This window comes from Ovis aries, chromosome 18 (genome assembly GCF_016772045.2).
Source record: "Ovis aries strain OAR_USU_Benz2616 breed Rambouillet chromosome 18, ARS-UI_Ramb_v3.0, whole genome shotgun sequence".
Lineage (NCBI taxonomy): Eukaryota > Metazoa > Chordata > Mammalia > Artiodactyla > Bovidae > Ovis > Ovis aries.
In genome coordinates, this window is record NC_056071.1 from 24026832 (window position 1) to 24047358 (window position 20527).

General features: G+C 42.3%; 1 long non-coding RNA gene across 1 annotated transcript in view; it reads right to left on the bottom strand.

Annotated features, from left to right (window-relative positions):
- Nucleotides 1-202: 202 nt before the first annotated feature.
- Nucleotides 203-20527, bottom strand: part of LOC132658116 (uncharacterized) — a 42580-nt gene continuing 22255 nt past the window's right edge. Inside the window, exon 2 of the long non-coding RNA XR_009597218.1 lies at nt 203-18572. This is a non-coding gene — a long non-coding RNA (uncharacterized LOC132658116). The remainder of the gene's footprint in view (nt 18573-20527) is intronic.

Consider the following 20527-nt stretch of genomic DNA (forward strand, 5'->3'; position numbering starts at 1 on the left):
TATGCTAAAACAAATAAGAATGTTGTTGATTTGCCCACGTAACGCCTTTCTGACTTGTGTTTCTTAGGCTACTTCGTCTATTATGAAATCCTTCTATTATTCCTCTACTATGTTGCTTTAAAAAATCATTATGTTGTAGTTAAACATACTTCTATTTCAACAGAGACCGACTCAAATAAACAGGCCAATGTGCAAGCTACAGTTTTGCAAGAAGCTAAAGTTTTAAAGGTTTACAGAGACAGAAACAAATTTCACGTTTATTCACCGGCGAATCAGGACTCTGGTTGCCTTATGCTGCGATCTGAATGTTTGTGTCCCTAGATTCACACATTAACACTATTGGAAGAAAATGCAGAAGGAAGCGCTAGAGTGCTTTTCATTCCAATGAAACGTTTATTTCCCTGATAAATGGGCTGTTACCACACAACACATCTTGGGTCCTCTCTGAAATCACTGCTCATTTTCATCCAAGAGACCAATTTCCTCTGCTTTCAGTGCATATCCTCATGGCGGATACTTTCCAAGAGTTTAATAATGCATTTGCAATCTCAGAATCTTCCTCTCCAAGGGATCATCTCTGTCCTTCAGGCATCAATGCAACTGCGACCGATGTTCTATTGTTGTATTTACTCTCAGTCACATATGAACGTAGTCAAGCACCTGAGTTTTCATGATCCAAGCCTCTCCCCTGTTTTCTACCCTCACTTGGGTTAACTTCTCTTTTTGGATATGAACGTAGTCAAGCACCTGAGTTTTCATGATCCAAGCCTCTCCCCTGTTTTCTACCCTCACTTGGGTTAACTTCTCTTTTTGGCAACATCTGAAAAGTGAAAGTGTTAGTCGCTCAGTCATGTCCAACTCTTACTGTGATCCCATGGACTGTAGCCCACCAGGCTCCTCTGTCCATGGAATTCTCCAGGCAAGAATACTGGAGTAGGCTTACATTTCCTTCTCCGGGGGATCTTCCTGACCCAAGGATTGAACCCAGTTCTGCCTTGCAAACAAATTCTTTACCATCTGAGTGACCGGGGAAGCCCCGGCAACATCTGAAGTCTGTGTCAATGCCCATCCTGCTAATAAAGATGTGCAGATACGATGCAATGAGCCTTGGGAATTCCCTGGTGGTCCAGTGGTTAAGACTTCACCTTCCAATGCAGGGGGTGTGGATTTGATCCCTGGTCAGGGAACTGAGGCACCCCACACCAGTACTCTTGCCTGGCAAATCCCATGGACAGAGGAGCCTGGTAGGCTGCAGTCCATGGGGTCGCTAGGAATCGGACATGACTGAGTGACTTCACTTTCACTTTTCACTTTCATGCATTGGAGAAGGAAATGGCAACCCACTCCAGTGTTCTTGCCTGGAGAATCCCAGGGATGGGGGAGCCTGGTGGGCTGCCATCTATGGGGTCGCACAGAGTCAGACATGACTGAAGTGACTTAGCAGCGGCAGCAGCAGCAGGGAACTGAGATCCCACTTACCTTGAAGCCAAAAAACCAAAATGTAGAACAATATTGTAACAAATTCCATAAAGACTAAAAAAAAAGAAAAAGATGCAATAAGTCTCAGCCATTGGGATATCTGAGGGACAACAATGAAACATTTTCTATATCTTGCAATGAATTCCCTATAATAGATGATTACATGTCACACTCCTCTGCAGAGGATGCTGATTCTACTGTATCAGGAGAGGCAATTTCTGGTGTCAAATGAGGTGGAGAGCGAATGCGAGTTTTCCTAAACTTTCTCCTGTATCTTCAACTTTTGCACTGAACTCATTAGAATTGATTTATGGGAAGTCACCAGAGACATTTCCAAGTTGATGAAAAGAAGGTTACATTCATTCGTCAGAAAGACAAACTGAGTGGGTTCTCCATAAAAAATATACACTCAACAGATAAAAACGCTTGGTACATTTGTCTGTGCTGTACAGTCAGTGCGGCAAAGTAACCCTGTGCTGAAAGGTGTTAAATCACTCACAGACAGGCATGGTTTTGATTTGGTAGAATTTGTCATGTTTTGCAAAGAGGATGCTTGGTCTGTCGGTCGCCTAAGTGACTTATGTCAGGAAGATCTGTGTGCTGATGTCTCAAGGGAAAGACTAGTGAACCATTTCTAAAAAGCTCCAAGTTAGAGTTAAATCCTTAGAGCATCCATACAATAGACCTGGGACTTCCTTGGTGGTCCAGTGGTTAAGACTTTGCCTTCCAATGTAGGGGGTTTGGGTTCAATTCCTGGTCAGGGAGCTAAGATCCCACATACTTCACAGCCAAAAAAAACAAAAAACAAAAAACAAAAAAACACAGAACATGAACAACAGGAGCAATATTATAGAAAATTCAATAAAGACTTTAACAATGGTCCACATCAAGATACATAAATGAAAATGTTAAAGAAAAACAAAGCAAACAAAAGGAATAGACCAAAGGCTGAGTTGAATTCATTCTCAATCTCTCTCTCTCTCCCTTCCACCCTCCTTTCCATGCTAGTCTGTTTTAGATATTGAGCTAAACAGAACCCTGGTTGTAACCTCAGCTTAAAGGTACTACTTTTGCCCTTTGCAGATACTGGCAACAAGCCCAAAGTGGATAACCAAGCACAGATATGAAGATGTCTGTATGTCTGCACTGAGGCTGCAATATTATTTTTGAAACTTTCCATCCATCCATGTTTCCATCCATTTCTTTATCTCCTCACACACACCTCCATTGTCATTCATTTGTGGCATAGCTCTCCAGAATGTAGATATAAACGTAAATTTTTAAAATCTTTCTTGAATTAGTTACAACATAGCTTCTGGGCTTTTTGTTTTGGTTTGGGTTTTTGGCCTCAAGGCATGTGGGATGTTAGCTCCTGGACTGGACCAGGGATCAAACCCTCACCCTCTGCATTGGAAGGTGAAGTCTTAACCACTGGACTGCCAAGGAAGTCCCCACAAAGGAAAACTTAAATTCACATTCTCCCTTTTGTATACAAAAGATAGCATATCATTCCTACCGTTCTGTACTTTGTTGCTTTTGGCTCTCTGATTCAGCAGAAGAGAGCCTTATTCCTGCTCCCCCTGCCCCATCCAGTGACAGACTATTCCATCCTGTGGTATCATACACTGTTTCCAATTTTTTTATAAAACCAGTTTTCTTCAGATGAGCATGTTGGTCATTTCCACTCTGTTAAACTTAAAACTACAGTGAATAGAAACTAAGTTATTCTGTGCCAGTGCTAGAGTATCTGGTATAATTTCCAGAAGTGGAGTTGCTGACAAAGAGCAAAAGCGCTTCTAACTTGCATGAAGAGTGCTACATTCTCCTTCGGGGCGATGTACCAATTTCTGCTGCTTCCCAGTGGCACAGGGCGTGCAGGGAAGTGGAGAAAGTCTCCCCCTGGTGGAGGCAACCAGGGATGCATTATCTGTAGAAAACTTAAAAAGCTGATACTGACACAACTGAAATTTGGTGTGTTTTCTTTCTGACCCCATGAACTGACCCCATAGACTGTTGCCTGCCAGGCTCCTCTGTCCATAGGATTCTCCAGGCAAGAATCCTGGAGTGGGTTGCCTTTCCCTTCTCCAGGGGACCTTCCCAACCCAGGGATCGAACCCAGGTCTCCGGCATGGTGGGCAGATTATTAACCGACTGAATGATGAGGGAAGCCTGGAAAATTGGCAGTTTCTGATAAAAGACTTTTTCCCTCCCCCAGATCTTTGATTGATCTAAATTCTAAATAATTTCAGCAGTCACTGTTGGATTTTAATAATCTACGTGTAATCATTGGGTTCTGTCTACGTGGAAATTAACCTGGAGGACTCATAGTCAGGCTGTTAGCCCCCTTCAGAGTCAGCTATTGGTGCAGAATGAGAGGCAAATGGTTACCAAGTCAGGGTATGCTTCTGACCTGGAGGCCTACTTCTGATGCAGTCCTGTCTTGAGCCCACACGGTCCTCCATATCCTGGGCTTAAACTGGACTTCCTGGTGGTCCAGTGGTTAAGACTCTGTGCTGCCCAGAGAAGAAATATCGTTTGACATTTCTTATATGTGGACTCTAAAAAGAAATGAAAAAAAAAAAAAGAACTTATTTACAAAACAGAGACTCTCAAACTTAGAGAACAAACTTACGGTTGCTGGGGGGAATGGTGGAGGAAAGGATAGTTAGGGAGTTTGAATGGACGTGTACACACTGCTATATTTGAAATAAATAGCCAACAAGGACTGACTGACTATAGCACAGGGAACTCTGCTCAGTGTTAGGTGGCAGCCTGGATGGGAGTGGGGTTGAGGGAGAGCTAATACATGTTTATATATTTGGCTGAGTCCCTTTGCTGTTCACCTGAAATTATCACATTGTTAATCAGCTATACCCCAAAATAAAATTTAAAAAGACCCTGCTCTTCCAACGCAGAGGGTGTGGTTTCAATCACATGGAACTAAAATGCCATGTGCCCTGGAGTGTGGCCAAAAGATTAAAAATACAAACACAAAACTAGGATTATGCAATGACTGTAAAGACGAAAAAATAAAACTCAGGCTACTTCAGTTCTGTCCTTCTGTGCGATCACTTAAAGCTTCTCCTTGCATTTAAAACTTTATAAAAATTAGTCTTGGAAACAGAAATTGCAATGTTATTTATTACCAAGACAGATGAATAGGGAAACACTTAAAAATGCTTGTTAATGAAATGAAAAAGCACTGAGCTGTGATATTTGTGTACTGTAGGTTCATTTCTGTGCCTCCTAATCTTTTTTACTGATATGATTCATTAGGGGTATGAAGTTCAAGAAAGGCCATAATAATAATGCTTCCTTTGACTTCATTTTTACTGAAAATAATTAATATATATAACAGAAGAGGCATTATATTAACATATGATCTTTTCAGGGTGTCAAAATCTGCCTGCTGTCTACTTCTCCTCCAGCAAACATGAAGAGGAGCCCAATAATGTCAAAAGTGAGTACTGTCATTATGTTGTAGGATGTCTGCCAAGCTGAACATTGGATAAAAACACCTTGGTGTACCCTTATTTTATATTTATCTTATCATGGGTTATGGTGGACATTTTTTCCTATCTTTAAATGCATCTTCAATTTCCTCCAGCTTTTTAAATTTGGGGCATTCCTTTTCAGTTCTTTTTCTTGTTCCCTCTCCTGTTTTCTTCTGGGAAAGTCTCCTTCAAACCCTGGTACCCAGAACAATGAGACACTTTCAGTGGTTGATTGCTCAGCAGAGACCAAGACCATCTGCTCCCTTGTTCTGGACCCCACTTCTATGAATACAACCGCAGCATCCATTATTTTAACAGCTTCCTCAACTGCTGGCTGATGTTGAGTTTAGAGTTCGCCTAACCTCTTAATTCCTTTGGATAATGACACCACCCCTTGGCCATGTCGTCCATATTTCTGTACATGTGCACTTAGCTTTGGGACCCAGCCAAGGATGCCTTGTATCATGTGTAAGCTTTATTAGATTTATGCCATTATTCCAGTTTGTAGAGGAAATGGCAACCCACTCCAGTGTTCTTGCCTGGAGAATCCCAGGGACAGGGGAGCCTGGTGGGCTGCTGTCTATGGGGTCGCACAGAGTCGGACACGACTGAAGCAACTTAGCAGCAGCAGCAGCAGAGATTATTTTGCTTTTTGCTCCTGGCACCTGCAGAAGCCTTTAAGGCTTCCAGCATCATATCAATGGCAAATTGAATAGTCAGAATTATCTGTCCTTATTCTGATCACTAAAAAATCAGGGAGTGATGCCAAGGCTAGACCCTTAGGGAAGATGAGGAGATAGTTCCCTTCAGCTGACATTATCTCATGAATGAGCACATTGCAGGAACGATTTTGACATATTTCTTAGTACTTTACCATTATTTAGAAAGAAATACATGCTCTTCATAGAAAATTTACAAGATACAGGAAAATATAAAGTAGAAAATTAAACCTCCTCTCCAGAAACAACACTGTATCATTATATAATGTTAATATTTCTTTATAATATGTATCTGTGCTGTCTGAGAGAGTAACTCCCAGCCACATGTTGTTATTAAACCCTGGAAAGTATGCTGGTCCAAATTGAGATGTGATGTGAGAGTAAAATACACTGAAGGGAGTTTGAAGACTTAGCATGGAAAAAAAATTGTAAATATTTCATTAATAATTATTTATACCTATTACATTGTTAAAATCAGGCTAATTTTGGAATTTTGGATTAAATTATTTTATTCAATTAATTTGAGTTGCTTCTTTTTACTTTCTTAATTTGACAACTAGAAAATGTTAAATTACGTGGTGGCTCATTATATTTCTACTGGAAATATAACTGCTGCGTATTTTCTGCACACTAGACCCTTATGTGCCGTGTTTAGATGCTTAGTTGTGTCTGACTCTTTGCAACCCTATGGACTGTAGCCCTCCAGGCTCCTCTGTCCATGGGGATTCTCCAATATTCTCCAGAATACTAGAGTGGGTTGCCATGCCCTCTCCTCCAGGGGATCTGCCCAACCCAGGGATTGAACCCAGGCAGATTCTGTTTTTTAGACCCTCATGGTTTGAATATATCTGAGGGACCTTTTTTTATTTCTTAGTTTATTTTTAATTGGAAGATAACTGCTCTGCAATGTTGTGTCGGTTTCTGCTATACAACACCACGAATCAGCTATATGTATACACATACCCCCGTCCCTCTTGAGCCTCCTTCCCACCCCTCACCCCCATCCCACCCTCTAGGCCACCATGCAGCATGGAGCTGAGCTCCCTGCGCAGTACAGCTGCCCACTAGCCCTCTGTTTTACACTTGGGAGTGCATATATGCCAATGCTGCTCTCCCAGTTTGTCCTACCCTCTTCTTCCCCCTCTGTGTCCACAAATCCATTCTTTACATCTGTATCTCTATGCCTGCCCTACAAACAGGTTCATTAGTTCCATTTTTCTAGATTCCATATATATGCAGTAATATACAATGTTTGCTTTTCTCTTTCTGATTTACTTTGCTCTGTGTGACAGAGTCTAGGTTCATCCATCTCACTGCAGCTGACTCAATTTCATCCCTTTTTATGGCTGAGTTATTTATTCCATTGTATATATGTACCGCGTCTTCTTCACCCGTTCTTCTGTCAGTGGACATCTAGGCCGCATCCACGTGAGCAATCTTGGGGCTCATGACGTGGACGGGTTATCCATGTCTTCTTTCAGGTACGTATCCAATCACACGTGCTAGAGGAAGCAACTTAAAGAAAAATGTCCAATAGCTCGCCACCATCTTAGCTCCTATAACTCTGGTAAGAGCTAAGTCCAAACGGGCTCAGATATGCACAGTCATCCAGGCTTGGCCAATGACAGATTCCACCTTCCAACCAGCAGTGAGCATGTAACCCAAATTAGTGCAATTGCAGTCAGCTCCTGGACCTGTACAACTCCCTGGAAAGAGATGCACTGTTTCCATCAGGGTGGCCTGTAGAATAAAACCCTCTATCTGCTGGTGACTGTTGCTAACCACACACACAAATACAGCAATGGGGAGGGAAGCAGTGCAAGAGATGGTCGGGGACAGACCACCTTGTTTGTGCACCTGGATACAACCATTCCTGAGGCTGGAATCCCTTGGCTTTTCCATTAAAAGGGTCAATATAGTCTATTTCCCACTTTTTTCTCTTAACTCAGTTTTAGTGACATTTCTGTCATTTGCAGCCTGAAGAGCCTTAACTAGGACATGCGCTGTGAGTCTTTTGTGCAGAAGCAAATGCTTCATCTGGTAAAAGAGTCTGGCACTGGTCCAGCATCTGTAACTTAACTTAATGGCATCGCCCCTCTCGACTCATTCTGTCTATACTGTTAACTGCTCTGAAATAACAAATGCATCTTTTCTTGGGATGTTCATCACCCCACCTTTCTCCATACACTGTGTCCTAAGCCAACTGCTATGTTGACGATGTACATGAAGAAAAACTACAATGTTTTCCTGTATTTTTATGCAGTTATTCAACATTATCAGCAAAGATAGAAGGTGGTGAAGATATCAGAACTTACCCCTTTGCCAAACCAAGGGTCTGTTTTATCTTTTCTTATCCCTGTCCATGCCCATATTGTTTATTTTTGTTGTTGTTTAGTCGCTAAGTCATGTCTGACTCTTTGCCACCCCATGGACTGTAGCCTACCAGCCCCCTCTATCCATGGGACTCTCTAGGCAAGGATACAAGAGTGGGTTGCTATGCCCTCCTCCAGGGGATCTTCCTAACCCAGGTTTCAAACCCACATCTCCTACATTACAAGTGGATTCTTTACCACTGAGCCACCAAGGAAGCCGCATATTGCTCATACCTGGGGCTATTTGAGATCACGCTATCTGTAAAGAACATTTATGATTATTTAACTCATGATTGTATCTTGAACGTTATGACAAATGTCAAAAACATTTGAAATGCAATCTGTAATGACTGATGATAATTATATTAACATAATATCAATTTCTCCTTTATTCAGTAGAATTTGGGAAAGTGGTTCTAATATCCAGTTGGATTTTTGGTTTTATGTTTTATAGTTTTAATTGATTCATGAGTGTTAAATGTATCTCCTGCAATTCCTACTTTTTGGATCATCAGTTCAGTGCAGTTCACTCGCTCAATCATGTCCGACTCTTTGCGACCCCATAAATCACGGCACGCCAGGCCTCCCTGTCCATCACCATCTCCCGGAGTTCACCCAAACTCACATCCATCGAGTCAGTGATGCCATCCAGCCATCTCATCCTCTGTCGTCCCCTTCTCCTCCTGCCCCCAATCCCTCCCAGCATCAGAGTCTTTTCCAATGAGTCAACTCTTGGCATGAGGTGGTCAAAGTACTGGAGTTTCAGCTTTAGCATCAGTCCTTCCAAAGAACACCCAGGACTGATCTCCTTTAGAATGGATCATAAATTTTATATATTATGATATGTAATTTATGATTATAATTTATATGATCCAAGTGGATCTTGTGTTTTTATTATAAAATTTAATGATTTATATAATCATTTTTATAAATGATTGATTATAACATGAAAATATAATGTCATGTACAGTTCAAAGTATGATTATGTATATTTGTACATATACATACACACACATATATATACATGCACAGTGCTATTGATTCAGTAAGTATTCAACCTCTCAAGTTTCACGTTTGGTCTGTTTTATCTATAATGTGTTCATAGTGCTGTGTTAAATCTTCCAATACCAAGGGCAATGCCAAAGGACTTTGTCAAGGCTTTCATTTATGCATGTTCACTATCAGCCAACAACTTCTAAAATCATTCCAAATAAACGTACAGTAAAAAATAAAACAACCCAACCCTGCTTTGCAGGGCACATTTAGCTTCAAGCTAAGTCCCTCAGGCCCTTCTTCTAATCAGAGCCCAAAATCATTCTAAAGGGATAATTTGACTCCAATTGTAACTGTGATCCTAGCAAATCATTTAAAAACCATTCAAAGGACTTTCCTGGTGGTCCAGTTGTTAAAACGCGTGCTTCTACTCCAGGGTGTGTGAGTTTGAACTAAGATACTGCATGCTATAACCAACTTAAATCTTTAAAAGTCATTCAAGAAATATTTGTTGAGCAGCCACTCTATTTTAGGTAATATGCAAGATTTTAGTTCCTCTTTGTATATCAAATACGTTTGCTTTGTTTATTTTTATCTTCTCATTTTGTGTATGTCTTCATGGCTATTATGCTTTTTATCGTTGATTATACCTCTCAACTTAAAAGACTTCTCACCCGACCTACCAGTTATCAGCTGCTTTCTTCTCAACTTCCCATATATCCTTACTCTGCTTCATGTCACTGGAGCTGGCCCCTGTAAACACTGGATATAATATCTGTTTGCTGTTGCTGCTTGAATGAAGAATTTTTCTCTCTATCTCTGTAAGTCAAATATTATGCCTTTGTAAGTCAAACAGCTCAGGGACTCCTTTTTCTCAGCACAGTCTGTATGATATGACTCCATACAATGCCCTTATTGTCAATATAGTGACCGTGGTATTCACTAATTGGGTTGTTTATTTCATAAATAACAAACAAACATTTGTTCAGGCTCTTATATGTACACAGCATTGTTGGGGAGGAACCTTGGGAAAGCATCGCAAATTCATTCAATCTAAAGTCTTCACTGAGACTTCCCTGGTGGTCCAGTGGTTAAGACTCCACACTTCCAGTGTTGGGGGTATGGGTTTGATCCTGGCTCAGATGGTAAAGAGTGGCCTGCAATGCGAGAGACATGACTGAGCAACTTCACTTTCACTTTTCACTCTCATGCATTGGAGAAGGAAATGGCAACCCACTCCAGTGTTCTTGCCTGGAGAATCCCAGGGACAGGGGAGCCTGGTGGGCTGCCATCTCTGGGGTCGCACAGAGTTGGACACGACTGAAGCAATTTAGCAGCAGCAGCAGCAGCAGCGGGAGACACAGATTCAATCTCTGGGTTGGGAAGATCCCCTGGAGAAGGGAATGGCAACCCACTCCAGTATTTTTGCTTGGAGAATTCCATGGACAGAGGAGCCTGGTGGGCTACAGTCCATGGTGTTGCAAAGAGTCAGACATGACTGAGCAGCTAATACTTACACACTTACTAAGGGCTTCCCAGGTGGTGCTAGCGGTAAAGAACCTGCCTGCCAGTTCAGGTAGACATAAGAGACACAGGTTCGATTCCTGGGTCAGGAAGATCCCCTGGAGGAGGGCATGACAGTCCACTCCAGTATTCTTGTTTGGGAAAACCCATGGACAGAGGAGGGCTGCAGTCCATAGGGTCGCAAAGAGTCAGACACAATGTTGAAGTGACTTAGTATACATTCAGGGAACTAAGATCCCACATGCCAGATCGTGCAGCCAAAAAATAAAGTATTTCCTATCTGTCAGACTCTAGCCTGGCTATTGAGGAGATACGAGTGAAGGCAGGTGGGTAGCTTTGGCTGTCTGAGGGGAAGGTAGACAGCACAGAGCCCAGCAGAGGGCAGGGCCCTGGCACTGCCAGTGAGTCAGTGTGGGAGTGCAGTGCAAAGGCAGGCCAGACACAGAAGCTGCAGCTGTGTCACGCTGTGACCCTCATACATTCACCAGGGCAGTGGGCCATCCAGACAGAGGCACGGGGGCTTCCAACGGGGACCCGCCTGCTGTATCCCCAGAAGGTGGTCTGCTCCACGCCATGTTTAAGAGACTGTTTCCATGACCAAACAAGGCAGGCCTGGCAGCATGCAGGCGGTGACGGGCCACGGTAGTGAGATGACTTGGGCTTTACAGTCATCCATTGTTTTGTTTTTAACTTTTTATTTTGTATTGGGATATAGCCAATTAACAACGTGATAGTTTCAGGTGAACAGCCAAGGGATTCACCATACACATACATGTATCCATTCTCAGTTATACATATATATATATACATGTATCCACTCTCCCCCAAACTCCCCTCCCATCCAGGCTACCACACAGCATTGAGCAGAGTTCTGTCTATACAGCAGGTCCTTGTTGGTTATTCTTTTAAATTATCTTTATAATTTTATTTTAAAAAACTTTTTGTTTATTTTTTATTGGGGTATAGTCTATTCACAATGTTGTGATAGCTTTGGGTGGACAGCAAAGGGACTCAGCCACACATATACCACCCAGTCTTCTAGATCAGTGATTTCAAACTCAGAGAGGAAGCCTTGAAAAGTGATTGCGATAGAAAAGGGGAAATGGAAAAGAAATGACTTGTGCCTAAGTGCGAGTGATTCATGGACTGCCATTTAGTATTTAATTCCCAGCAAGCTTGCTTCATCTTGGTTCCTGTGCCATCAAAGGAAATATAACGTGTGATTTCATCACATTTATTCCCAGTGATGTTAAATAAAGCTGAAAGCTCGGCTGCACATTGATGTGCACTCAGAGCGTGGCCTGAAGCTTAATAAAGCTAATTTAAAAGAACTCAGGCCATAACATTTATCTTTCACCCAAGTCAGAGGAAGAACTTGGATGCATTCTTTTGAGCAAATGCATCCCCTTCTTTAAATAAAGCTGCATGGTTCACTCCAGCTATATCTGTAAAAACGCATACCTCCTAAAGTTTATACTTTAATTTCTAATTCTGTGAGCAATAATACATACACAGTGTAAGGCTTAGAGGCTGTCTGAGTGGAAAGTCACAGGAGTCCTAAATGTCAGGGATTGAACTGTCACTTCTTCCCTTTCATTTCACAGATGCAGGATCAGGCCTGGGCATGAGAAGTGACTGACCCAAAGGAGACAGTGTCTAGCTCCTTCAGGCCCAGACAAAAGGGAAAGAGGGGAATTTGGAAAGCAACGAGACACCCTGCTCACACAAAAGCAAGAACAAAGTAAGGCTTCTTCTTCAAACCTAAAATGACTTGAAGTTTAGATGCTAGAGCAATTCAAGAGGTATTTTCCTTTAGAAGTAGTTTACTTCATTTGAGGCCATTTGTCTTCCTTCCTTAATCCTCTCGGGCATGAATTTAATATCTTTACTCTAAAACAAATAGCTCCTGTAAGGCTAAAATAACAAGAAGGATATTACAGTCTACCAAGTCCAATAAGATCATGAATTATGTTGCTGGCCATTCTCTGAGTCAGTAGAAAAGTTATGGGTTGAAAGTTAAAGTATTAACTGCTCAGTTGAGTCTGATTCCTTGTGACTCTGAGGACGGTAGCCCACCAGGTTCCTCTGTCCATGGAATTCTCCAGGCAAGAATACTGGAGTAGGTTGCCATTTCCTTCTCCAGGGGATCATCCTGACCCAGGGATCAACCCCAAATCTCCTGTGTCTCCTGCACTGGCAGGTGAATTATTTACCATTGGTGCTACCTATGGTAAATAACTTCTTACTGACTTTAAAACTAATATATCTTCTTTATAGAGAATTTAGAAAGCAGGATTTGGCCACATGTCATGCTGAGCTTCCATGGAGAAGGTGTCCCTCCTATTACAGCTACATGGTAGTGGTAGATAGAATGTAACCGAATGATGGGACGTAGCATTCAAGTTGCCCTCCTCACCAACCCTTCATTGATGTGGCGGGAAGTCAACACAACACACATACAACATAATGGCAGAAGGGCTTCTCTTATTTTAAAGGTGTCCTCCCTTCACTGTGAACTAGAGCAAAGTAAACTGTTCCAAAAGGACTCTGTGAACTCAGATACATGAAAAAGAGGTGTCAGTTTAATTTTACTGGTTAACTTGCTGCCCCTCCAGATCTCTTGAGTTCTCCCTCCTCCCTCCCTCCCTCTTTGTCTTCCCTTCCTCCCTTCCTCCTGGTAATGAACCTGACAGAGGATACAAAGCAGGGAGGGATCAAGAAGATGCTTTGGAGGGGCATGAAGGACTAATAGCTGAATGCCTTCCAGTGACTGGGGGTGTGCTGCTGAAGGTGCTACGAGAGATGGATGGGGCTATTTCAGAAATTTCCCCTGGAGTTAACACTTCACTTAGCATTCTTCCTGCAGATCCTGACACAATTAAAAATTCTGTTTCCATCTTCTTGCAACTTGTATGAGGCCTGAAGGGATTTTTCTTCAGGGCCATTGAACACGCGCAGGAAGATGATTTAGGGAAACGTTACACTGCATGTAAAGTCTTCCTATGTTATCTTCCTGATCTACCTCATTGCAAGGAGAAGTTGAGCTCTGTGAGGCAGGCGCTGCCCGAAGGGCACGGCCCTCAAATCTGCTGTCAGAGCCTCGGCTCTCTGAGCTGTGATCATGCCCAGGGACCTAGAGAGGCTGAGGGGCAAGTGGGGCAGGGGGTGGGGGGAATCATAGGCATGGGGAGGGGCCAGCCCTGCTCCTGGCCAGTGCCTTGGAGTAGAGCACAGCCCTTCGGGGAACAAAACCCATCCTGGGGTTCTCAGCCCTGCCAGAATGCTGGTGCTCAAGCTGGGAGTGAAAGCCACACAGTGATGCTTCTAGAAACACCACACATCATAACCACACGCTCATTTTGTTCCAACCTTGGACAGCAAGGAGATCCAACCAGTCAATCCTAAAGGAAATCGACCCTGAATATTCACTGGAAGGACTGATGCTAAAGCTGCAACTCCAATACTTTGGCCACCGGATGTGAAGAGCTGACTCGTTGGAAAAGACCCTGATTTTGGGAAAGACAGAAGGCAGGAGGAGAAGGGGACAACAGAGGACGAGATGGTTGGATGGCATCACTGACTCAATGGACATGAGTTTGAGCAAGCTCCTGGAGAGTGGGTGTAGCTCATGGGGTCAGAAAGAGTTGGACACAACTGAACGACTAAACAGCAACTGTGTGTCAGGCCTCATTCTGATAGGCAGGGCAATGAACCCAGTTCATTAGAGCATGAGCCCAGTTTCCACCGAGCCATCAGGGAAGCCCAGAGAAAGGAAAAACTGAACTAAAGAAACGGATCTACATGTGTGCCTGTGACTGTACAGATATATCCAAGCAAGGAAAATGTAAGCAGAGATACACAAATATTTTTGAAAATTGGACACCTTAAGACAGGAAGGATGATTTACATACGAGGAGGTGGTTGCCACAATAACTACTTCTTTTTTAAAAATCTGTATTGTTAAACTTGCCATAGAAACATAAGACTTTATAAGCTGAAAAACAATATACTTTTAAAGTTCAGCAGACATAAGCTTTGAACATATCATTTTAAAAAAAGAGTGACATTCAGTTAACATCTTAAAGATATAAATAAACTTATTTTGTCTTAAAAAAAACTTTTAATTGAGTCTATTTAAATATTTGAAAAGAAAATCTTGCAGTTGGATGCAAAAATTTCAATCAAATGATGAAAATACACAAAAACCATACAAAAGCCAAACCAAGCAGAATTCTATCTTGGTATTTAGAGACAATGACCTCTTCTGGTCTTTATACCTAAAAATGATCAGAGTATTCTGCTTTTTAAAAAATCTTTACTGAATTTATTACAATATTGCTTCTGTTTTATGTTTTTGGCTTTTGGCCAAGAGGCATGCAAGATCTTAGCTCCCTGACCAGGGCTTGAACCTGCATTCCCTACATTGGAAGGCGAAGTCTCAACCATGAGACCACTAGAGAAGTCCCATGTATACTGAGGATCAAAGCATCATTCCTCAATATCTACTGAGTGTCCATGTCTACTGGTGAGGAAGAAGGCTGAACACCACATACAATTCAAAATAACATGTGGGTAACTTCCCTGGTGATCCAATGATTAAGATTCTGTGCTTCCAATGCAAGGGCCATGGGTTTGATACCTGGTCAGGAATTAAGATCTCACGTCTTATATGGCATGGCCAAATCTACTTCCCTCAAACAAAACCAAACCCAAAATAACATGTGGACTACCCCCGGTTTCTTTACTCTGATAGGCACCAGTGCAAACTTCCTGCCCCAAATACCCTACTGGAGAACCCACATGGTGTATTCAAGGACATTTTTGGACTATACGCAGAAGAAGCGAACTAGGAGCATGTAGTTTTTCAGGCTGCCCTGGTGACTCAGCATGATAAAGAATCCACCTGCCAATGCAGGAGATGCTGGTTCGATCCCTGGGTCAGGAAGAAATTCCATAGACAGAGGAACCTGGTGGGCTACAGTCCATGGGATCGCAAAGAGTCAGACACTACTGAGTGTAACAATAAGCAAGCTCTGTCCCAACGGAATGTGCGGCCTCACATAAAATATCAAACTGGTCCTCAGCCACCAGGGGCTTCCACAAGAGGGAGTGGTTATGATGTAGAGGTTGTGGGGGGAGGGAAAACTAATTCATACTTAAGACTTAATATCTGTGATATGCATGCTCATGTATGACTTCTTCAATTTCACTGCTGAATATTCATGTATCTTAGTTACAGTTCGGTTCAGTTCAGTTGCTCAGTCATGTCCAACTCTTTGTGACCCCATGGACTGCAACATGCCAGGCCTCCCTGTCCATCACCAACTCCCAGAGCTTGTTCAAACTCATGTCCATTGAGTCAGTGATGCTATCCAACCATCTCATCCTCTGTTGTCCCCCTCCTCTCCTGCCTTTAATCTTCCCCAGCATCAGGGTCTTTTCCAATGAGTTGGCTCTTCACATCAGGTGACCAAAGTATTGGAGCTTCAGATTTAGCATCAGTCCTTCCAATGAATATTCAGGACTGATTTCCTTTAGGATGGACTGGTTTGATCTCCTTGCAGGCCAAGAGACTCTCAAGAGTCTTCTCCAATACCATAGTTCAAAAGCATTAATTCTTCATTGCTAAGCTTTCTTTATGGTCCAACTCTCATATCCATACATGACTACTGGAAAAACCATAGCTTTGACTAGAAGGACCTTTGTTGGCAAAGTAATGTCTCTGCTTTTTAATATGCTGTCTAGGTTTGTCATAGCTTTTCTTCTAAGGAGCTAGCATCTTTTAATTTTATGGCTGTAGTCACCATCTGCAGTCATTTTGGAGCCCAAGAAAGTAAAGTCTGTCACTGTTTCCATTGTTTCTGCATCTATTTGCCATGAAGTGATGGGACTGGATGCCATGAGCTTAGTTTTCTGAATGTTGACTTTTAAGCCAGCTTTTCACTCTCTTCTTTCACTTTCATCAAGAAGCTCTTTAGTTCCTCTTTACTTTCTGCCATAAGGGTGGTGTCATCTGCATATCTGTGGTTATTGATATTTCTCTTGGTAATCTTGATTCCAGCTTGTGCTTCATCCAGCCTGGCATTTTGAACCATGTACTCTGCATGTACAGTGGTGTGGTATTGGATCATATATATGATGTGGTATTGGAGAAAGACCCTTGAGAGTCCCTTGAACATCAAGGCGATCAAACCAGTCAATCCTAAAGGAAATCAACCCTGAATATTCTTTGGAAGGACTGATGCTGAAGCTGAAACTCCAATACTTCGGCCACCTGATGGGAAGAACTGACTCATTGGAAAAGACCGTGATGCTGGGAAAGATTGAAGGCAGGAGGAGAAGGAGACGACAGAGGATGAGATGGTTGGATGGCATCACTGACTTGATGGACATGAATTTGAGAAAGCTCTTGGAGTTGGTGATGGACAGGGAAGCCTGGTGTGCTGCAGTCCATGGGGTTACAAAGGGTCAGACACAACTGAGCAGCTGAGCTGAACTGAACTGAACTGAACTCTGCATATAAGTTAGATAAGCAGGGTGACAGTATACAGCCTTGATGTACTCCTTTTCGAATTTGGAATCAGTCCATTGTTCCATGTCTGGTTCTAACTGTTGCTTCTTGACCTGCATACAGATTTCTCAGGAGGCAGGTAAGATGGTCTGGTATTCCCATCTCTTTAACAATTTTCCAGTTTGTTGTGATCCACATAGTCAAAACCTTTAGCATAGTCAGTGAAGTATATGTTTTTCTTAGTTACAGTATATCACAATTTAACTATCCATTTTCCTGTTTACCTATGAGATACTTCTGGGTTTTAGTTGTTATAATATTACTTGAAATGCTTATATATCATCTCCTGGTGCTTTTATGTAAAAATTTCTCCAGGGTATATACTTATAAGTGAAATTGTTAGGTTATAAGTCATACACATTTCTAACTTTACTGGATATTGCTGAATCTATTTCAAAATAGTTCCCTTCATTGTCTCAAGGTGGCTGCAGCAGTTCCAGACATCACATCCAAACACAACAACGGTCACAAGAAAAGACATAGTCTTTTCGAATTCCTCTTGGAAATGAGAGATTTCTTAGAGACCTTATGACAGACTTTGCTTTAAATCTAATAAGCGGAGATTGTCATATTCCTGTCTCTAAACCAAGCATTGGGAAATGGAACCTGTTAGGCCTGATCTTCTTCTCCTTCTTTAAGATTTATTTATTTGTTTATCTTTGGATGCACTGGGTCTCCGTTGCTTTGTGCAGGCTTTCTCTAGTTGTAGAGAGTGGGGGCTACTCTCTAGTTGGTGGTGCACAGGCTCCTCAGTGCAGTAGCTTCTCTTGTTGCAGAGCACAGGCTCTAGGGTGTTCAGGCTCCAGAAGTTGTAGTGCACGGGCTCAGTAGTTGTGGCTCTTGGGCTTAATTGCTCTGCTGTCTGTGGGATCTTCCAGGACTAGGTATTGAACTCAAGTCCCCTGCATCAGCAGGTGGGTTCTTAACCACTAACCCACCAAGGAAGCCCAGATCAAAGTGTCTTAACTTCTGCAGTATGATTGACGTTTGGAGCCAGGTACTTCTTTGCCGTGAGCAGCTGTTCAGTGCTTTGTAGGATGTTTGCAGCATCCTGTCTTCTACAAACCAGATGCCAGTAGTACCTTCTCAGACGCCACAGTAAAACTGTGGTCAAGATACTGCTGGATATCATCCGGGATGGGGGAAGGGATGAACAAAATAGCCTCTGGTTGAGAACCACCGGCTTAGACTTGGAATGGAAGAGACGGAGGGAATTCAGCCACCATGACCACCGTGACTCCAAGCAAGGGTCAGGGCAACAAGCATGTGAGTCTCCCAGAATAATGTGTGAAGTGCCTCCATGCAGAACAGTGCTGTTTCTATTACAGACTTCTTGCTGGGAGATGCTGGACTGATAGGTGTTTCTGCTGTCAGCCTGGCAGAGGATTCATTCCAGAGTCTGGAGTGAGGCAGAAGGTACCTATGAACATGAAACAAACTCAACTGTGCAAAGAGGAGATTTGTCAAGACGGGAGCCAGTCACGTCATTACTATGGGGGTTTCATTTCCAGGTCAAAATATCACTGAAAACGTGATTCTAGTTTCCCTTTAGCTCCCTGACCCTTTTAAGATCTCTTGCAAGGGCCTTAAAAATATTGTTGGATACTGAAACAAGATGTGCCTGGTTTATTTCTTTTCCACCCAATGTATATGTAGCCTGGGCTAATATTCAGTCTTCTGTGACAGTGACATGCTGTTCCTAAGGGTTGACAGAGTTGCAGCAGCTTTCTCTGCAGTTATAGAGCCCTTATTTCAGGATCTCTCCACTCTCACAAGCTCTTTGTCTTAAGCTGGAGAAAGTTCATCCTAGGGGTTATTGCAGCAATAGCTTCCACCCCCTCAGTGTTCTCTGAAGGTCAAGATAAAGTTATGAGATCTTTGATATAAGTGGAGATGTTCTGTCGACAGTTGGAGATGAGAAACTAGTGTTCATATATTTTTCAAATGTGATCAACTGCAGGACTTACTTCTAATATACCGACTTTACAGATGAGAAAACTGAGGCACAGAGATGTTAAATAAATTGGAACTCTTGGTATCAGTAATCCTCAGGGCAGGGCCATAAGATTCAGAAACTAAGTTGATGGAAGACGAGACAAGTGGTTCCTGCTGAGTCACTGGAGACATTTATTGGACCAGAGATGTGACTGTTTGGGATCCAGCCCCCGGGGAAGTAATCTACAAGTGGACTTGAATACAGACTTCCCACCTAAAAGCCTTTTTCTTTCTTTTACTAAGAAATAATTTTTAAAAAAAATAGTTTTTATTGGAGGAAAGTTGCTTTACGATGTTCTATTAGTTTCTGCTGAATAGCAAAGTGACACAGCCGTAAGTATACGTATATCTCTTTTTCAGATTTCCTTTCATTTAGGTCACTACAGAGCACTGAGTAGAGTTCCCTGTGCTATACAGTAGGTTCCTACTAATTATCTATTAATATTTTACACATAGTACCAATAGTTTATATATGTCAACACCAATCTCCCAATTCACCCCACCCCTTCCCTCTTGGTGTTCATGTTTGCTCTCAATGTCTGCATCTCCATTTCTGTTTTGCAAATGAGACCATCTCTACCGTTTTTCTAGATTCTGCATACATGTGTCAATATACGATATTTGTTTTTCTCTTCCTGACTTACCTTTACTCTGTATGACGGCCTCTAGGTTCATCCATGTATCTACAAATAAGCCAATTTTGTTCCTTTTGAGGCTGAATAGTATTTCATTATATATATATGTACCACAGCTTCTTTAATAGCCTTTTTCATTATTCCGAGTTGCCACCTCACCACCCCATTGATTTTTACTACTTCTGTCTCATTTCCCTCCACCACAGTCCTGGTGGCCAAGAGAAGAAGCAGAGGCAGCTGTGGCATCTTCCCTGTGGCCAAAGATCCCCTTAGAATAGGAGGCCAGAGAGCCTCTTTACCTTCTGTCTTCTTCAAGGACAGCTATCTCGGGAAAAGTAAGAAGCTCTTGGAAAAGGTAAGAAGCTCTTTAGTAAGATGTTGAGTCTTTCTCAACATCCAGGTCTTTTCCTTATCTACAAAGAAGTTTCAACCTGCTCAGGATTTATAAAGAAAACACTTCCACCAGCATCTTCCAGGCTCCTGAGAGTCTGGGACACTAAGATCACAGGAGCAAATAGTACAGGGAATACGTCCATCCTGCCCAGCTCTAAAACCGCCTTTTGTGTCTCCTAGAAATGTATTCATTCTATTCATTGGACAGCCATGGAAACTGATAGCAAAAGCACTTTTAATAAGTTTCCTAACTCAAAAAGCTTAATCACATTTTGGCAGCTTTTCCATAGGACACCAAAGCAAAAACTCTGTCTTCTCCCGCTTGCCACTCAGGTCTGGGTATCAGGCACAT